At 38.8% G+C, this 19859-nt stretch overlaps 1 long non-coding RNA gene across 1 annotated transcript; it reads left to right on the top strand.

Annotated features, from left to right (window-relative positions):
• The first annotated feature begins 4745 nt into the window (after positions 1 to 4745).
• Positions 4746 to 8068, top strand: LOC109204872 (uncharacterized). The gene is made up of 5 exons (XR_002064406.2): positions 4746 to 5216; positions 5939 to 6017; positions 6602 to 6739; positions 7103 to 7189; positions 7572 to 8068. It is a non-coding gene; the product is annotated as an uncharacterized LOC109204872 (long non-coding RNA).
• Positions 8069 to 19859: the final 11791 nt, after the last annotated feature.

The following is a 19859-nucleotide window of genomic DNA, read 5'->3' as shown; positions in this document are numbered from 1 at the left end:
TGTGTTGTAAAGCACTTTGTGATTTTTTTATCTGTGAAAAGCGCTATATAAATAAATTTTATTTACTTATGTTGAGATGAGGGAAATATTTTGCTGCTACTATTCATAACCATCATCATTACCATTGCATTAATCATCATTTTATCAAAGCATTTATTGAAGCTGTTGGCATTATGTTAAAACTTGTATTACAGGTGTTATCATAATCACATATTAACATTTTCATTACAGGTGCATAGAGCTGGGCGATAGAACGATAACGATATGTATTGCGAAATAACTTTTTCTCGATAGAAAAATTTAACTATTGCGATAGGCCTCATCTCTCTTGTTCTCTTTAAAAAAAGAAAAGAACAGCCAATCCAAATTAAGTAGCGCAGAGCCGAACCAATCACAGCCGCAGCGTCACGTCACGTGACTTGTTACGTGCAGCACAAATGCCAAGGCGCACATGTGTATTTGTTTGGGAAGCAGCCAGCCGTGCAGCCTGGGTAATGAAGGAAATGAGTGCGCCGACTAGAGAAAAATCAACCGAGAGCGTGAGCGAAGGTTACCGAAGAAAAAACAGATGATGGTTCCAATGCCGGAGAGCTTGTCGAACGGAAGGGCCACAGAAGTTCCGTAGTGTGAAGGTATTTCGGCTATTTCAAGTCTGACAAAAAACAGAGTAGCGCGCACTGTAAATTGTGCTGAAAGCAAGTCTGGAAATACAATAAAGCGGTGCATGCTCAGTCTCTGACTGAAAGCGCTAATTCGTCATTCGGCTTTTGTCAGACTAAAGTAACTGTTAAAACTGTTTGAAAAGCTAAGCTATACAACAAGGAGAGATTGAGAATTTCCTTTTAGTTCTCAGTTTATTTGATATTGACAAAAGTTAGTCAATTTTGTCTGTTCTTCTGTAAAACGACCTAAGATTTATTTTTAGAATTAATATTTTGTTTCTAAGTGGAATTGACAATTTAGTGGTCTGTTTTGTTTGTTCTATTTTGAAACTTAAACGCTTTAGCGGCTGCCTTTTGTGTAGTTTGCAATATTTGCCTTTATTTATCTGAAACTGAAGTCTCATGTTCCTTAAGTACATCTACCCTGTTGAACTTATTATGGGAAATAAATATTTAAATTAAAACAAGCTGCTAATTATTTCACATTTTACTTGTGAGCAACGGCACATTTAAATCTTACAAATGTAGTTATTTGGCTTATATCGTGATATATATCGTTATCGCCTGAAATGAAAAAAACATATCGTGATATGAAAAAATCTTATATTGCCCAGCTCTACAGGTGCAGCTATAATCATTTTATACACACATTGTAGGATTGTGCTTATTAAAGAGTTGAAGCTCAGTCAGTTAATTAAAGGTCGTAAGCCTCGTTCGGTGCGATGCCCGGACGATCTATGGTGTAAGTGACTTGGAGCTTAGAAGGTTAAATATGCATGCACGCTTACAATACACATGTAATTTAGAAACAGGCCTGAGCAAAGGCCTGAATCTATTCAGCAACTTGTTGCATTTGAGTTTGCTTAGTAACAGGTGACAGAAGATGTGCTGAAGAGGAAGTTGAGTCCAGGGGGACTTTCAGGGCCCAAAATCATCGCCATATTTGGAAAAAGATGCCAGAAAAAGGAACTTATGTGTCTGCATTTACCTCTTGAAACTGATTCTTGTCTGATGTTATAAAAGCAATCTGAAGTGTATTTTTGGGCGGAGATCTACAGCTGATGTGTTGCAGTGTACATCTTCCCACGCGTGTGTTCAATAAACTCATCTGTTTGATTGCATCCTTCTGGGCCTCTGGTATTTTGTTTTGGTTCTCAATATCTCGAATCGGGACACTTACTAACACCCTCACGACGGCCGACAGGATTTCAAACAGGTTTGATTTTCTTACAACCAAACGATTGATGATCAGAAGCTGGTTGTGAGGTCTTAATCGCTTCTCGTTACCCCATGTATACTACACGATGCACGACACGCGATGAAGGCATAACTCGAGCCGATCACCGAAATGCTCGCATGACTGAAAAAAAATATCGCACAATGTATGCCCAGCTTAACTTAACATGAAACGTGGAACATGGGGAAGTATGTATGTATGTAACAGGAACCTAAGGACTAAAACTAAGGACTAAAACTAAGAATATAATATAAGCAGAAAACAATAATGAGAATCAAAAACCATGAATAACAATAATCAAGGAATATGATTAATCCACAAACACAAAACACTTGGTCACAGACCCTGTGCCATGAAAAACTGTCAAATAATAATGGAAAAATAATATCCAAACTCTATTTCCTAGAGAGTAACCACAATGTGTTGCTGATGTATATACTGTGTCTTTGTGGTGGTAAATCCTAAATAATGGAGACATATATTTTCTCATCGGCATGAGGTAGCTGCTGTGTTGTTTCTTCTGTGTGCATAGAGAGGAAATAGGTGGTGCTGATGTCGTTTAGTCATAGGCAAGACATCAGGATGACGTCACTTACCTCTTATCACTGATACTTCCTCTGTAGAATATTTATAAGAATGGCCTGACAGGAGTGCTCCTTATATTCTACATGGTGCCCTGCATTGTATTAACATTACTTTGGTTTTATCATTTTGGCTACATTTGACTTTTTTGTACAGCTTATTTCTCAAAATATCAAAATATTATCAAATAAAATATGTAAGATTTTATAGCAATTTTTTTTAAACTAAGCTTTTGAATCTGAACGTGTCATGCTAGCTGTTTATTGATAGTATAATAATCATTGTCGTCTTGCAATTCATTACTTAATGAAACGCAGTGGCAAATGCCATTTCATTAGTCATAGATGTTGTTCTTGTTAACATTGATAACAATGTTAACATTGATAACATTGTAAATACTGGTATATGCAAAAAGAATAAACTCGCTAAGTTTTTATTTTTTGATATTAAACTCCAGTAGCCACATTTTTGAAAATTGTAGTTGGCAGCTCTTTCATGAAGCCATAATTCTAATAAATGTAATCATCCTGTTCTCAACACATTAAATCCACACATGTAAAATGAAAAGTGAGAGTAGCTTGAGGTTACCTCTGCTCAAAATCACCACAGTGTTAACCTCAGCTTGACTATTAAAAACATGAGGCTCACACTGTGGACTATTTTTCTGTGATTCTTCAAATCTAAACAAAGTGGCATTAAACTGACACTAAAGCGCCTTCTATTGGGAGCACCATGCCTCCATTTGTGGTCAATTGTGTATTTAAAAAGTCTGTAGCACTGAAAGATTTAAATAGTATTCTCAAAATTAAAACCAATATCATTATGAATTTTAAAATGCTTAAATATTTATTTCCATTGCGGAGTTTAGTGAAATACAGCTACTGTGATCTGATTCATGAGTCCTCCTGGACAAAAGCACAACAGCATTACTAACAGCAATTCAGTCCACAGAACGTTCATAACATCATATAGAAAAAACAAAGAAACAAAACTGTGGAATGGAAACCCCTAATGGAAAAAAAAGTCAGTGCAAGAAGCCAGCAATGACAATACATTCACATGGAGAAGCTGATGTATTGTCCCAGTACTGCTTAAAGCAGTAGTACAACAGCCATTTGCTTTTTCCTCACACTGATGACCTGCTGCTACACTACTGCAGCAGCACAAACCAGCCAGCGGCTTGTCAGTGGGCATTTTCTGCAACATAAGACATACAAACATTTTGATTTTCACAGTAGAGAATAGTTTATTTCTGAAAATATGCATGATTCACAGTACAATATAGTACTCAAGCACATGCAAGTACACACACTGAAAGTTAGATAGGTACCTTTCCAGAGCAAAGCACAGCTTGAAGTAAAGACTGGCCAGGACACTGAAAAAGTAAATAACCAAAGACATCATATAGGTTTTATGATCATCTGGTTTTGCTTTTGTGTACTAGATGATGGGGACCTGATCCTTATTCAATAATATTATTGTCACAAAACACAATATCATTTTTTTTTCTTATTTCTTGGAAAACACCAAACTGCTGTAGAAAAAGTTCTCAGTCAATCATTGCTGACTCAGAACAAAAATACAAAGATGAATCTTAAGATGGATTATTTATACTTTATTTACATTATAAACTTTATTTGCATTATGTGTTTTCTAACTCTATCATACTCAGAGGATTTTCATGAATTTCCGCAGAAGCTCACACAGTCCCATGTTTTCAGTTATACAAAGTTTACATATTATTATGCATCTCTGGTTTTTAAAATAGCAATATCACAAGCAAACCTAAGCTTCAGGCCCTGAACCTATGCTCTGTTTCTGCAGTGTTACTGTTTCCACTAAAATTAGACAGTTAAAAGTAGACACACTGATATCTGGAAAGCAGTGGTTTGGTGCAGGGTTGACCTTGATCAACAAGAATATTATTTTATTTCTTAGTGATGTTTATATCTGAATGTTTTGTGCAGAATCTTGCTGGCCTGCTACATTACACTTAAGCCGAATTATTTATACTTTCAAAGACTATTTGCATTATAAAGTTTTGTCTTATTTACCACCATGGTCCTGGGGGGCTTTTCCTGAATTTCATGAAGCAGAAGCTTCCAACCTATCAGCTATAACAAGTTTGCATAATATTTTGCATCCCTAGTTGTCTCTCCAGGTACTTCCTCTATTTGCCAGTGGTATACAGTGGTCCCTCGTTTATCCCGGCAGTTACGTTCTAAAAATAACCAGCGACAGGTGAAATCCGCGAAGTAGCCACACTGTAAAAACGATAACTAGTAATTGTTGATTTGAGTAAAGTTTTCAAATTAAACTGACTTAGAAATAAAACTTTCCATTTACAACCTAAAATAGCTTGTCTGCCCAACAAATTTCTTCCATTGTTGTCCTAACTAAGATTTTCTAGCGAGCATAACAAAGACTATCAACTTTTGAGTAGATTTTTTGAGTCGAGTTGGGAACCGGTGGGAAACCCCGTAGGTGACTGGCACACGTCGTGGTCTGAATAAGTTTGAACTAGACCAAACGAGTCTGAGCAGACTGTGTGATAGTGGTTTGTCGATGTGTTCTGAACTGAAAACCTGCTAAGAAACTTTGAACAAACGTGGCCAAAATTGGATGAAAATTACAATTTTTCGACCATTACGGATTTTACCTGGTCTGAAGTTGGAGTGTATTATTTGACCATTTTTTGGACAGGTGCGGGAGCTGCCGGCCATTTGCCCTAGCAGGTAAGCTAACGACATCTGTTATTAGGATTTTCTACAAGCGCTAGGCTGCATCCTCCTGAGGACCCAGGAGGGTGGAACGAGTAAAGCACTGAAAAAAAGCCAAACAATAACATATTTAAGTCATCTAAGGGACTTATATATCATGTTTAAGCTAGCGAAGGACCGCGCGGGGGTTGAAAATGATATGCCGGGAGTTCGCTGTTCTCGCTGCTCTAGCAGCCTTGAATCCCCAGCTAGCTATCGAAGCTGGTGGTAACAGACGTCTCCGAAAATGTAGAAGCATTTTGGCAAAAATGTGTTGTCTTAATAAACTGAGCAGATATTTGAAATTTACACAGCTACATTCTCGCCTGAAAATACCTTAAAAGTTTACTTTGTGACCCAGAAAGAGTAATAAGAGTAATATTAAAACTAAGTGGCTGCCGCCATTGTTTGAAACTAGAATCGGCTGGGCCGCGCTATGAATTCTGGCATAGGGTGGGCCACGAAGGATACACCTGACCCATCCTTCAAAGCTGTGGAAAGTATTGTATTGTTTTGAGAGCCTTTTTGTTGGTGGAGTATTGATTTTATGTACAATTCCACAGGTAGACGCGATCTGTACGGTCCGACTTTGCACATGCGCAGTAAGGATCGGGGAGTCCGATCCGTAACTTTTTTTTCTCGTTTTTTTTCTCTACATTATATTGAAATGTTTCATTATTGCAAACATTTTCTCTCAGGCGGAGAGAGGTCGTGGAGTGTCAGCCTATGGTATCTGAGGTCCAGGAGAGATGACCTGCGCTGTTTTCCTCTGAGGAGGTAAGACTGTCCTAATTTATTTATAATTTAATTATTATTCAAATTGGGCATGATTTATACTTATATTGAAGTAGTACGGTATTTGCTGGGGTAATACATTGGCCAACTTTATTATCTTGTGCTACCACTCCAGTCAAGGCCCTTGCCAGTGTTATATTGAAATCCTTACCCTGAACATTTCTGCCAGTACAAGAGTCCCCATGCTAAATCGAAATTGTGAAACAGAAAGGCAATCTCATAATTTTGACTTAGCATGTATTTTTTTTCTTTTTGTGCTAGAAATAGGACTTCTATAGTCTGAGATTGTTAGGGAAAGAATACTAAGGCAGGTCACAGAATCTGATTGGTCACAGATTTTGGTGCAACTTAGAACATAATATGTATTTTCATATTGATACTGGGTTTTGTGGGGGGTGTTTCTATTCCTGTGCAAAAGACGTATTCATGAGAGATTTTTGAAGTAGGTAGGTTTTGCTGTTGATAACACAGTCAGGCATATAACATGGTGCAGACTGTCCAAGACAGCTACCCAGGAATTTTCTGTGTTGAATAAATGACAATATTTTGGTGAATGTATTGTTCAGATCACAAGCAAAGACCTCCTGGGGACCTTCAATGCATCCCTTGACAAAGTTGTGCCTGGCCTGCTGAAACTGTACTGGTCTAAGAAGGGAGCTCTTGGTTAGGAGATGGAAGACCTCCTGGATAAACTTGATGAACAGGTGAGTGAAGTGCTCCTTTATGTGACATTTTCAGAAGAGAGTATACTTTTCTCTTAACAGAAACTGAAAAAGATGTTGGCTTCAAATAAAACACATCAGTGGATATGTCAGTAAAAATGAATGTCATGAGTCATTGCTTTGTTCTTATTTGGCAGTATTTTATTTAATTTGTAAAACGAAAGTAAAATTGTTAACATGGTGGTGTTGTTGTTTTTTGGGGCGGGGGGGTGTACGTTTTGCGTGTTGCTGGGTCTGACCTGTGCTTTACTTTCATTACTATGAGAGTTCTGATTTTGCATTGTGTATAGTACACCATGTTACTTCACTAATTGAAATTCTTGTTTTCCACTGAATACTCTTTAGACATCCAACACTGTGTCCAACGGGCACTGAGAGGCCTGCCCATTTTCCTCAAGAGAAGATGCAACAGAGGTTTTCCTGAAGTGCTTAGTAAGTACAAAAAAGTAATGCAAGTAAAACTAATTGCTATGAGATGTTTTTAAAGGATGAGTTTATCCAAAATGGAAATGTACACTTTCTCAGTGCAGTCCAGATAATTTTATAGTGGGGATTGCAGTTGTCATAACTCTCACTCCTTTTTTTTCTGCTGAGCAGCAGCTGGGCATTGTTAGTGGTTGTTCCATAGCAGAAAATATTTTTGTACAAAACTCACAAGGTGGCATTAATTAAAAGAAAATAAGCTTTTTCTTCTTAAAACCTCCATGGGTCAAACGACCAGCATGGTATAGAGGTTAAAGTTAAAATCTTTAGAAATTTGTTTTGTCTTTAGTTTTTCTTAGCTTTCAATAATTCATATTTTACTTTTCTTCAGGACACTGACATTTTGGAACCAGTGTTGAACGGTGCATCAGTTGCCATCCTCACCATCCTACAAGATGACGATGCTGATACGTCTGTGCGAGAACATGCAGTTGTGTTGGAAGGGGACATTGTGCTACATAACATTCCAGATCTCTCTACTGCCCTGGCATAGCTCTTTGGCCTTCTGTATGCCCTCAACATTGATTATCCAAAGCAGATGAGTTTTACCTTTGAAGCAATTCAGGCCATCTTATTTTGGCCTGGTCGGACAATATGAAGGTGAAGTGGATAAATCATTATTCGAAATGTAAATTTTAGTCAGATGAATCTGTATTGTTGAGAATATATGGTGAAAATTTGTCTTGTAGTATTTTAAAAGATTTGTTATAGTGTTAGTTTCCTCTTCATTGATGGTAACATTTCTAAGAACTTTTAACTTCCATAGTTCATCATAGTAAGCCTGTGTAAAATGTCAATGTCTGGGTGCATAGGCAATCGTTTGTAGCACTACCCTATTTAATGTGCAATAGTTATGTTCAGCTTTTACAAGATGGTCAGGGTGCGTGTGCATGAATTATTAAGTTGCTGGACACTTTTCTTTTTTGGTTCTGGACTCTGGAATTTTAACGTCTCTGCTGGGTGCTCAAAGCACCCAAAGAAACTGGCAACACGTTTTTGTTTGTTTGTTATTTCTTTTCTTTTCTTCTTTTTGTTTTTTTAAACAGAAATTCACCCTACTACCCATGACATTCTGAAATGTACTGAAAAGACTGTTGAACAAAATAAATAAGCTTTTAGATAACATTGAATTGTGCTTTGTTTATTCTATATCTATTTATTAAGTGTTTTTTCAAGTATAATAACAACATACATTTTCCTTTGTTTATACAGGTAAATTTTCAACTCACTGGAGTAAGAATTGTATGATTACTCAACAAGAATATCTGTGTTTGGTGAAGGCAGAAATACATGGCATTGAAACCAGAATTTCTTCGTTAGACTTCCAGGATTATCCTAATTAGGTGAACAAGAAGATCCAAGTTGGCAGAACTTGTAAATCTTAGTTGAGTCAACAACAGTTGGCAAAAGTTGAGAAAACTCAAAAATCTCTTGCATCATGTTGCCTTGAAATTTTACGTTTTCTCAACATTTTCTTTTTTACAGTGCAGGTTTATTTTTTACAATTATTATAGATGCTTTAAGGCTGTAAAACCCCTCACTACACACTTTATACACTCTTCTCAGACAGACATGAACATTTTCACACTTTTCTCTCTTGTTTAAACACTCTCAAAGTTCAAACCTTCATTGAAAAATAAGTCCAGTATTATAGAATGAAACCAAAGATCAAACCCTGTTTTCAGGTCCAGAGCATGAATAGAGCAGCTGCCAGAGAATTCAACATTAATGAATCAATGGCACAGAAGTAGAGGAAGCAAGAAGAATGAGTTGAGTACAGTTTCACTTATCTGATTGTTTTGTTTCGCTTAATGCGCCTCGGGTGTGCATTATGGTCCAAAAAATACGGTAACTTCTAACTTCCTTTAACACGTCTAGCAGTCCAACTTTTTTTGCAATGGTTAGCATCGTACAAAAATGCTTTTTGTCTTCTGCTAACGCAGATGCCTTTGACACTGTTGTGCTTAATGTCTTCTGCTAGCGAAGATTTATGTAAATTTGACAAGCTGAACGCATTCTGTACTGTACAGGAGACACGGCACGAGATTGATTGAAAATGGTCTACAATCGATCAGGATGCAGAACACATTGTAGAAAAAAAAGAAAAAAAAAAAAAAAAAAAAGCATACAAAATTCCACCAAAAAAACAAACAGCGAGGCTGCGAAAAGTAAACTGCGTTATAGAGAAGGACCACTGTAATCGTGCAGGGGCCTGTCCTTCCATGAGTGCTTCTCTTGCTCCTCTTACTTCTTGGGTTTCTGCTGCCTGTTGCCTGAGGTATTTTGCAGTATTGCCTTTTGGTCATTTAATCCACTCAGTTCTGACTACCTTCCCTCTCTTTTTTACCATTCGACTACACTTCTTCAATCTGAACGACGTTCCAATGTACTTGCTGTAGATCCTGGTGTTGTGAATCAGTGAATTGATGCCTCATGGGAATTTAACATGTTAATTGCTATTAATTTATTTGAAAAACAACCACGTGTTAAAAAAATAACGCATTTAATCGCACTTTGCATTCCAAGCAAAGGGGAAGTTTTGTCAATGTATACTGAATACACTTATGCACACATAAGAGCTGCAAAGAATCAGAAGAAAGCGCGTCGCTAGTACTGATTGGAGATCAATTTCATTTCAAAAGTCAACCTGACAAAAGCCTTGATGAAAGCGTGGTTTTGTGCAAACTGTGCAAAAAGGACTTTGCATACCACTCAAGAACTTTAACCTTATGGTACCATCTAAATGCAAAACATGTTGCAGCAAGCACAGAAACTGTGGGACCTGTTAGCGCCAGCAGTCCCAGTTTGAGTACCAACAAAGGTTCTCTGCGGCCTGCTGGAGCAGGGGGGCTAGGAGGAGGAGTTGGCCACCCGATTGGGGTCTGGAATGTGGGGCCTCCCTGCTGCTGCCGAGCCGGGGCAGTCTGCTTCTCTCCACCCCAGGGAAAAGGGTAACACTACCTGGGTCTGGGTGCAGTTTCCCCCTCCAGGGGCAAGGGTACCTAGACCCGGGGCTTACAGTACGCTTGGGGAGTGTGATTGTGTGTACAGTGTCTCTTTATGTCCGTCTCCACGTTGGGTGAGTGTTGAGTAATTGCATATGAGAGCATGAGGGTGGGAATGGATGTTTGTATCTGTGTGTGCCTGTATGTCTGTGTCTATATGTCAGGTTGGGTATCAGACGCCACCTCTCTGGGGACATCTCAGGCCCTCCAAGGTATGGAGGCCTATCTCCCCCCACCACTTCCCCTGCCGGTGGCAGACTCCCTCAGACATCGGTGCATTGGTGGTTCTTTGTGTCCGGGGATGGGCGTCCGGGTACCCACTGGCTCACTCCTTGGTGGCTGCTTGCAGGGGCCTGGAGCCTGGGGCTCGCTCGGGCCACTTCGGGGTGGGGTGCCCTCGGCCTCTCGGCCTGGGGCTCGGTCACTCTGGCACAGCTGGCTGCCGGCGGAGCTCACGGGCACGTCACTGCAACCCCCCCTGGCTCCTGCTCCGCGGCTGCTGAGTGACCCCTCATCTGGGGCTCTCCTCAGCTCTTTCTGGGATAGTGGCGCGGCTGCCCCTCTGTTGGTCTTCCTTGGTCTCTTGTGTTCTGGGGGCCTCTGGATGTCTGGAGTCTTGATCTCCTCCATACCTGCGTCATGCCCTGGAGGACGGGGCTGTGGCTCCCCACACCCTCTAGCAGATCATTACATGAAGGAACCTTTTAAAAACAAGCGTGTTCATGCTCACAGGTGTACACACAGGTGCTCACACACACTAACTACACCCTTTTTGGCTCCTACCTCAAAGCACACTGTGCGCTGTCGATCTTACGTGCTGCACAATAATGTTTAATATTTAGTTTTTACTGTTACATTCCCATAGATCATCGTGATGTTGTTTATTATGTTGCTCTTTTTTTTTCTTCTGCTTGTTTTCTCTTTTTCTTTCTCAACAGGTGATCCAGGTGATTGATAGATGTATTTTTTGTCTGCTTATTTTGTTGGTTTTTGTTTTTTGCCCTTTATCCCCGTCCCTCTTCCCCGCTGTTTTTCTTTCCCTTTCTTTCTCCCCTTTCTTTTCCCCAGTCAAGTCTGTCAACATTAAACAAAACAAAAAAAACAACAACAACAACAACAAAAGGACTTCAGGACCAAAATTAGGAAGTCAAGATCACACAAACTTGCAAATTCGCTTGCAAAATTGATTGCTCTGGACCACTATCCGTGGTAGAAGATAGAGGGTTAGAAAATGTGCTACAATGTACAACTTTTCGACTGCCGTTTTGAAAGACTATTTCAAGCAGAGCCATTGCAGAGGGGGCGCGGTATGAAAAGGGAAAAAAAAAAAAAAAAGAACGCTTGGGCACTGCTAGCATAATGGACAGGTTTTTTGACGGGGCTCCCACACAAACACAAAGCAGGAGATGAAGCATCGCCACATATGCTTCCATACCAACTTCATTCCAAGCCAAAGACTAGAAAATATGGTGAAGCATATCTTCCCGTTGGCTTCACCTGCACAAGTGCCAAGGTAGGTCTCTGCGCAACAGAATTAGTTTTCCCTGCGTCGGGAGCACGCGCTGGGCTGTCAACTTTTCTTAGACTGGCAGGAGGTTGTTAAGGTTCTAATATTGAGGAGGAATCCAAAAATAATAACCACTGATCCGGGCTGGTGCAATTAGACGGAGATTTTAATGTACACACATGCGGAGTCCAACACTGTGCAGATTCAGCGTTGAACTAACTTACAATAGTCAGAACAAAGACTTTATAGGGTTGGGGGTGATACTGCTCCCCCCCCCTTCTGTTGCCAAGCAGACTCAATACAGCATACGTCAATGCAAAACCACAACTGTTCAGTCAACCCTTGACACCGTTTAAAAGAACATCGTCTTCGGCTCGAACCCAGGTGCTTCCTGTCACCATCCTGCCCAGGCTTATCTTCTGGAACATCAGGTCCACGTTCTGCACAAACTGTCACTCATGCAGGCACAACTTTGCAGTCGCAAGCAAAGCATAATTAAACTCTTACCTATATAAATGAGTCTATCTAATATGTGTGTGTATGTGGGTGTCAGTTTCTGCTGCCCTTTATTTCACCCTTCACTTCATCAGCTAAACCTTGTAACCTTTCCACCAGACAGAAGGCCAGGAAATACACAACTGAAACTATGTGGGTGTATGTGTCTCGTCCTTAAATGCTCTCTCCTCTCACCCTTTGCACTTCTGACCTTTCACCAGAACAGAGGCTCATCCTTACATGTAATAACCTAACTGGAACTATATATGTAATATATTGAATAAATGTTTTAATCAAGAGCCTCTACTGAAAGCTTAATCCAAAGATATAAATGCATAAAAGATACTACAGATTCATAACCGACTCACAGTACTTGCACTCAGACTCTGCTTTCAGTTTCACTTCTGCAAAAGCATGTAACTTCAAAAGCATGTAACTTCCTGTCTTATTTTGGCACAGAGTTACTCTTTCACACTGCAGTCTGCCCATAAACTTTTAAGATTATAGATTCAAAAGCATTTCGGGTTATAGATTCAACTCAACAGTTTAAAGTGGTTCCTCTTGGACCTGTAATAAAGGCTGATATGATACCAATATGTTTAAACATCTAAATGCACTATCAATATTAATAATTAATGGAATAGTAATAATGATCATAAAAAATAGCAGCAAATAATAGCAGTAAATTATCTTTCTACTCTTCACAATTCCCTCTCTTGTGGTGGCCCTCGAAGAGGGTCACCACACCACTTATATCATTGCTCTGACCCTCTCTAGAAATGCCAGCTCCCCCCTAAGAACACTCCATGGGTAACATTAGGTTCTTCCTTGGTCCCTCTCTCGTGGAAATCAGGCCTCCTACAAAGGAAACAAAACAGCTTTTCCTCCTACAGCTCGCCAACTTACTCTGTTCCTCAATTGCTCTCTTTATGTAATGATACATTCTAATTTATACTTTATCAGACTTAACCAAAATATATAAGCTTTCTCCCCTTTTGCTTCTGTTTTAAACAAAACTTGGTCACTTCAACAAGCATTTGTTATTCTATAACTGCATTTTATATAATAAGACTAATTTAGAGCTGCATGTGTTATCTCAATATTTTACATGTCACACAGTTTAGTTACACGCAAACTCCTATTCAGTTAAATGCTAAATGGATTTCAGGCCTTTGGCCTGGAATCAATACTGTCAGGTGTGTTGACGAACTCTATATGTCTGTAAGCGTGCGCAGTCCTTCAATGCTCTGTCATCTTGCACAATAAATTGCTTGGACATCGCGCCAAACAAAGCTTTTGACCTTCAGTTATTGACTTGAGCAACATTTCTTTAATAAGCACAAAATGCAATGTGTATGAAATCATTCCTGTGTATGTAATCTTCAATACTATTCATTTGGGTCAGTAACACTTTTAACATCCTCGTAAAAAGCTCTCCTCTACCCTAGAAATAAATCTGTTTAATATCTGTTTCTAAAGCCTACATTATAACAACTTATTCTAAAAGTCAAAAGAAACCAAACATTTTCTACTCATAAAATCTTCAGTAATCTTCCCCGTTATTATTATTCCCACAGTTTCCCCTTTAAGTTTTGTGTACAACTTCTTATCAACACCAGCAATTCATCTTCTAAACCGAATTCAGTTCATTTTCATCCATTAACTTAAACATGAAAATAACAATTCCTGCCTCAGTTTTACCATATCTAAAGTATCACAAAAAACCCCACTAAGATCATCCTAAACCCATTTCAAATTAAACAAATTAAACCTTAAATCCCTCTCTTTTTTGACACATCTCATGTGGCAAAAAACTCAAAATGCTTCACCCAAGCTTAGGAAATTAAAAGGGAAAAAAGGTTAGTCATATCATCTCTCCAAAAACTTCAGCCATCCTCCTCTCAGGTATTTTGCTCCGGCCCTGAAAACCTGTGTTTAAGGAATAAGATCAATTTAATCATTATGACACATCTCCTCGACTCCCTGCTCCATCGAACTCTGGATCCTTGGAAATTCCTGGAAACAAAACCTGTACTTTACATTTCATACTCAACTCCCCCTTTATGATCCAGTGTGTGTCATGACAAAAATAAACTTAAACAGAACAGTTATTAATCATGTGTTACCTCAGTTAATGGTAACTTGAGTTGCATCAAACAATGTTTCCCTTTTAGCATTTAGCATTTTATAATGTAATAACATGGTCTAACCCAAATCAATAAAACAGAAATTCACTCAAAGGAAACATCAGCATCCCCAGAATTAAGTCTTCCACTCCTCCTGTTTGTCAACCTTTTATTTATTTCCCCTCTTGGTCCAATCACTCGCATTCACTCACATGCATTCACACATGATATTTTTGCTGATACTGCAGCCTTCTGCGCACGTCATCAGATGCTCCACATCAGCAAAATGAGCTCAATCATTTGTTTTATTTCGTTTTCCTTTTTAGGAAAATAGTTCTCTATACTTTTGACTGGATTGAATTTTGTCAGCGCCGTCAGTTCACTCTCTTCCAGGCCTGCTTAGAACAAAAATGAAAAAAGAGAGCTGATTATTAGCTCATCAAAGTACCAAACAAAATCACCTGACAGGTTTTTTTTTTTTTTTTTTTTGAGTGCACTACTACAAACTTTCGGGCCCCTCTCAGACATATCCATGTTTAATCAAACTCCCTCTCTTGAAATAGAAACAACAGCCTCAAAAATCTGAAACAATCTCAAAGTTCACCCGTTCAGTGCAACCTGGACCTCGTCACAAGCTGCACCATTCTGCACACAACAATGGTCCCCCTTTACAACAATGTATCTTCACCAAATTATAAATTTCCTGTTCACATCCGCCCCTCTGAACCGACCTGCCCACCGTAATCAATTATCCTGTTACTTTACCATTATATTTCACCAAATGATCCTCCCCAGTCACCGCTCTGTTTCTTCAACTGAAAGCCTCCGACACACACACACACAGGAAGTGTCTTCGTCACCAGTCACTCCAGCTAATTTGCATACTGATTCATCTCAACAAGTTAACTTGACAAGAGAATTACCTGTTTAAACCTTAACACCTTCCTTAATCATTTTCATTTTCTCTCTGTAATAATCACTGGTTTTAATCACTCAGTACCAGTGATGGGAATAACGGCGTTACAAGTAACGGCGTTACTAACGGCGTTACTTTTTTCAGTAACGAGTAATCTAACTAATTACTATTCCTATCGTTACAACGGCGTTACAGTTACTAATAAGGAAACGCGGTCCGTTACTATTTTTCAACAAACAGACGGTTGAAGCTGTGTTCAGCTTACCGCATCTTATATCAGTTGCACGAAAGTAGCTGTAAGTAATCTGGGCGCTACAGCTTTAAACAGCTGCGCGCTCCTGCGGACGGTAATCACGATCACTGTCTAGCACAACACCTGGAGCTAAGGAGGCAAAACAATCGCATGAGTGCTGCTGTTTGACTGAGGAAGAATAAAGTAGTTGTGGTAAGTCAATCACATGACCACTTAAAGACAAAGCAACAAGGTGCCAGTTTTTAAATTGTGTTGATAGGCCACGTAAAACCAGAGTCATGATAAACAAGATATACGCGGCGTTTTTTCCTCAATAGTTTCGCCACGTTAGCGCTAGCAAGCACTCTCTGCTTATGAGCAAAAAAACAAAACAAAAAAAATTTTAGGAGTGACAGCGAGAGAAAGAGAGAGAAAGAGAGAGGGAGAGAGAAAGAGAGAGAGAGCGAGTTTTGAGATGTGAGATTTGTGACGTTTAGCATGTTTGGAGTGTGTAGTTAATGTGTTGTCTTGTGTAGTTAGTGTGTAGTGTTGTGGATAGTTTTGTGTTGTGTGTCAGAACAATGAGGCGACTGCTGTCTCCAGGTAGAAACAGGAGTGATACACCTGCTGCTGTCAGACCTGCAGGTATCAGGCTGTGATGTTCTCCTTTATAGTGGACAGAAATGATTTTTTTGGAGTGGCACAAATAATTTGTGTGGCATCTTATTGAAGAACAGCTGATTGTTCTTTAAATAGTTTGAAATGGTTATTAAAAAAGGGTAAAAGGTAAATGGCTGCAAATAACTTTGTTGTTTGCAAAACTTGTGCATAGGATTTTAAAATTGACAATTTATATTTGCATTTGAAGTTATGAAATATGATTCATTAAACATGTTTATGGTTGTTACAGTAAAAATATAACTTTTTCTACTGTGATTTTATGTTTTTTGTCTGATTTTAGATCAATTCTGGTTATACAGTATGACAAAATGAGAACATAACTGTAAATTCAGGCACGTGAGGTTGCGCTAAAAAGAATGATACCAAACAAGGCAAAGCAAATAGTTTTTAAAGGTAAAATGTGGAGAGAAAATCAAGAGTAGTAAAAAAATGGCCAATTATACCCTGGACCCCAGGGGGTTAAACGTTCTTTGTTTTTCTAAAGTGACGCAATAGTTACTTTTCCAAGTAATTAATTACTTTTAGAATATTGTAACTCAGTTACTAACTCAGTTACTTTTTTGAAGAAGTAACTAGTAACTATAATTGAATTACTATTTCAAAGTAACTTGCCCAACACTGCTCAGTACAAGAGCACTCCTAAGGCACTCTTATAAAAACTACTTTAATCCCTTTTCTTTTGTTTTTCCCATAACTCACTCCCCTGTCATATAACCCCTTTGAGTCAACTTCAACCTCAAGCTTTAAGTCTATTTTATTAAACATTCACACCATTCTATCACTCATACAAGTAGCAAGCTGATCTTCATTGCGTATGCTTGTTTTCTTAGCCAGGTTTAATCAATGTCTATGCATTAATCTTCATGAGCTTGTCTTTGTAAGGTTAATGCATTTTCTGTTTGTGTGTGTTATTTTTGCATCTCTGGCTTCGCAGTCTCTCAGACACCTTCTCAATTCTCCACCTAAACAGTCAGTTTTCTCCTTCCCCGAATTACTAACCCAAATTTTAATTTCCCAATTGAAATAACAGCCCTCCTGGTCTTCAGCCAGGTGTTAGCGCTTGCTTTTCAGGTTCCTGGACACATCATGCTGTGAACAATTCAACCAGAAACTTGCCTTAACTTATCCATTGATGTTAACCTCTAATTTCCTTCCGACTGCTGCATCTGGAGAATTGGTCCAGGTCTGCTTTACTCCTGAAAATAACAAAACTAAGACATTTTCATTATTATCACGAGTGCTTAAACGACCCACTTCTCTCTCTTTCCTGTCACAAATACCAGTTATGTCATGTTTATGTCATGAATATGACTATAAGCGTTTTCTCGTTTCATTTCATGTTAATTGAGTGTAAGCTGTTTTCTTCCTTGCATGCCATGTGATCATCTTAATTAAGTGTAAGCTGCATCTTCATTGCATCCTATATTGTGCTCTTCATTGCATTTTTATGTATTCATATTTTATTTATGCATCTTTTCACTGAGCTTTAGATTCAAACTATCTCACTTCTGATTCATTTCAAAAATAATTTCACATGTAACAACTTGTGTATGTGTGTTTTCTATTCATTAATATAGTTGTCAGTTATTTTTGATTATTTTTACCTTTTGTATTGTTTACCTCTTTGTTGTGATGTGGTGGACATCCCTAAACGATCATGAGTTCCGGCTTCAATTTTCAATCCAATCATATCCTGTATTCTCGCAGTCAAACTCGTCCAGCTTCATCTCTCACTGGTCCTTTTTCATTCACAGTGTCCTGTTCGGGCTTCAAAGCTCCAGCAAACACAGTTTGTTCCTTCTCTTTTCCTTGTCCATTCTTCTCTTCAGTCTTCTCTTCCAAAATTACTCCAAGCATGGCAAATATGACGCTCAATGTCCAGTGCTCTTCCACAATTCTTTATCCCACTGTTCAACTGCCCAGCCTGTAATTCACAGCACATGTTACAGCTTTGCTTTTCTTACGTGCTTCTGCTGGTCGTCAGTCGTCATCAGTGTTAATGGATCAGTGGCACTGTCGTTTGCCTGCTGTATTCAAGTCCACGATGTTCTGTCGGTCTTCATCAGGAGATTGACTGTCCTTTGAGTTTCTTCTCAGTTTCAGGGACAAAGTGAGAGATCAAGCCGCACAATTTCGAGCCAAAGACTGGCTTATTTTCTCCCAATTCTGTTAATCTATTGTTCTGCCGCTGTACTCAAGGTTCCAATGTTGAGAGAAGTCCACCTGTATTGGCACACTAAAGCATAGAATTAATATTCTTTTCATTTCTTTTTCTTAAAACCTCCATTTGCTTCATCTCCCTAAAGTTAACTCTCTCTCTCTTCTCTGGGTGCACACTTGTCACCGTGAGCTTCCCTTTTATGGGCATGCGTTTCCTGTCCCAGACACACACACACGGTTTCCTGTTTCTGCAGACTCTGTCTCTTCTTTGAATTTCACAGTCTACAAACAATCAGTAATTCTACTAAATCTTGATCTAAAAACAATACACCTTCATTTCACTCACACACATTTAAATAGAGCTCTTTCAAACATCAGAACAATTAACACTTCTTCACACACATCACCATTCTTTAGGTCAGTTTTGTAGCATCAGTCACACAATAATTTCTTGAGTGGGTGTACCAAGTGTATATACTTATGTGTTTTTGAACTGAGAGAAAAAGAAACTCAACCTCTCATACCATCACTCATGGATTTCTTGAATTAAAAGCACTTTCAAACTTTAACACATCCTACTTTACATCACAAAAGAAATATATTTCACACCTTTATTTCATACACACTTTTAAACGTTCTAACCTCTTTCAGACCTCATGAATCGTCTCACACACACTGCCTTTTCTCTCAAACTTCCACCTTTTCACTCACTCAGACAAATCACGCAGAGTCCCTCAAATCAAATACTGACAGCATTCACACGGTTAAAATCACTCAAAATACACTTTCATATGAGTATTTTGGACATGGCTTCCATAATCAGAAAGAGCAAGTCAAAAAGAAAAAAGAAAAAAAACTGAAACCTCTCATCATCCTCACGGCTTCTCACCACACACACATAACTAAAAATAAAACATACCACCATTTATTACTCAAGAGAGGTTACTACAGGAAAATATATAGTGGTCTTAGGTACTGTACAATACACTCAATCTATATATATATGTCAAAACTCAGTCAATGACTATACATCCACAGTAATGAATTCAAACTCTATTTATACTCTCGTAATACGCAAAACCAGCCTCTTAATTACAGGCATTTAGCAATACTGGCAAACAATAGTTATAAAGCTCAATACTCTAAACCGAAACCACCCTCTCTGCGCGTCACCGCTGCTCATTTACATTCTCACACACACCATCAGTGCACCTCCGGCAGTGCACTGCTGACACAGAGACTTCTCTCACACAAAGATTTCTTATTTTATATTACACAGACGTCTTATAATTACAACTCCACAGATTTTAGTCCTCTTAGCTCCTACAAATTTCGATAAATTTAACATAACGGTCCAACCGATCAGTCCCAGACTTTTTGTGCTCAATTCACCAGGGCAGTCCCAGACTGTCCTGTCCAGATTTCTAAACCTAACTCAATTTGCCAGCATACCCAATCAAGCGTAAGTAGAGGACTTGAACCCCTAGCAATTTTGAA

Source organism: Oreochromis niloticus, linkage group LG13, assembly GCF_001858045.2.
Source record: "Oreochromis niloticus isolate F11D_XX linkage group LG13, O_niloticus_UMD_NMBU, whole genome shotgun sequence".
Lineage (NCBI taxonomy): Eukaryota > Metazoa > Chordata > Actinopteri > Cichliformes > Cichlidae > Oreochromis > Oreochromis niloticus.
Note: the sequence above shows the minus strand (reverse complement) of the source record. Positions and strands in the feature narration are given on the sequence as shown.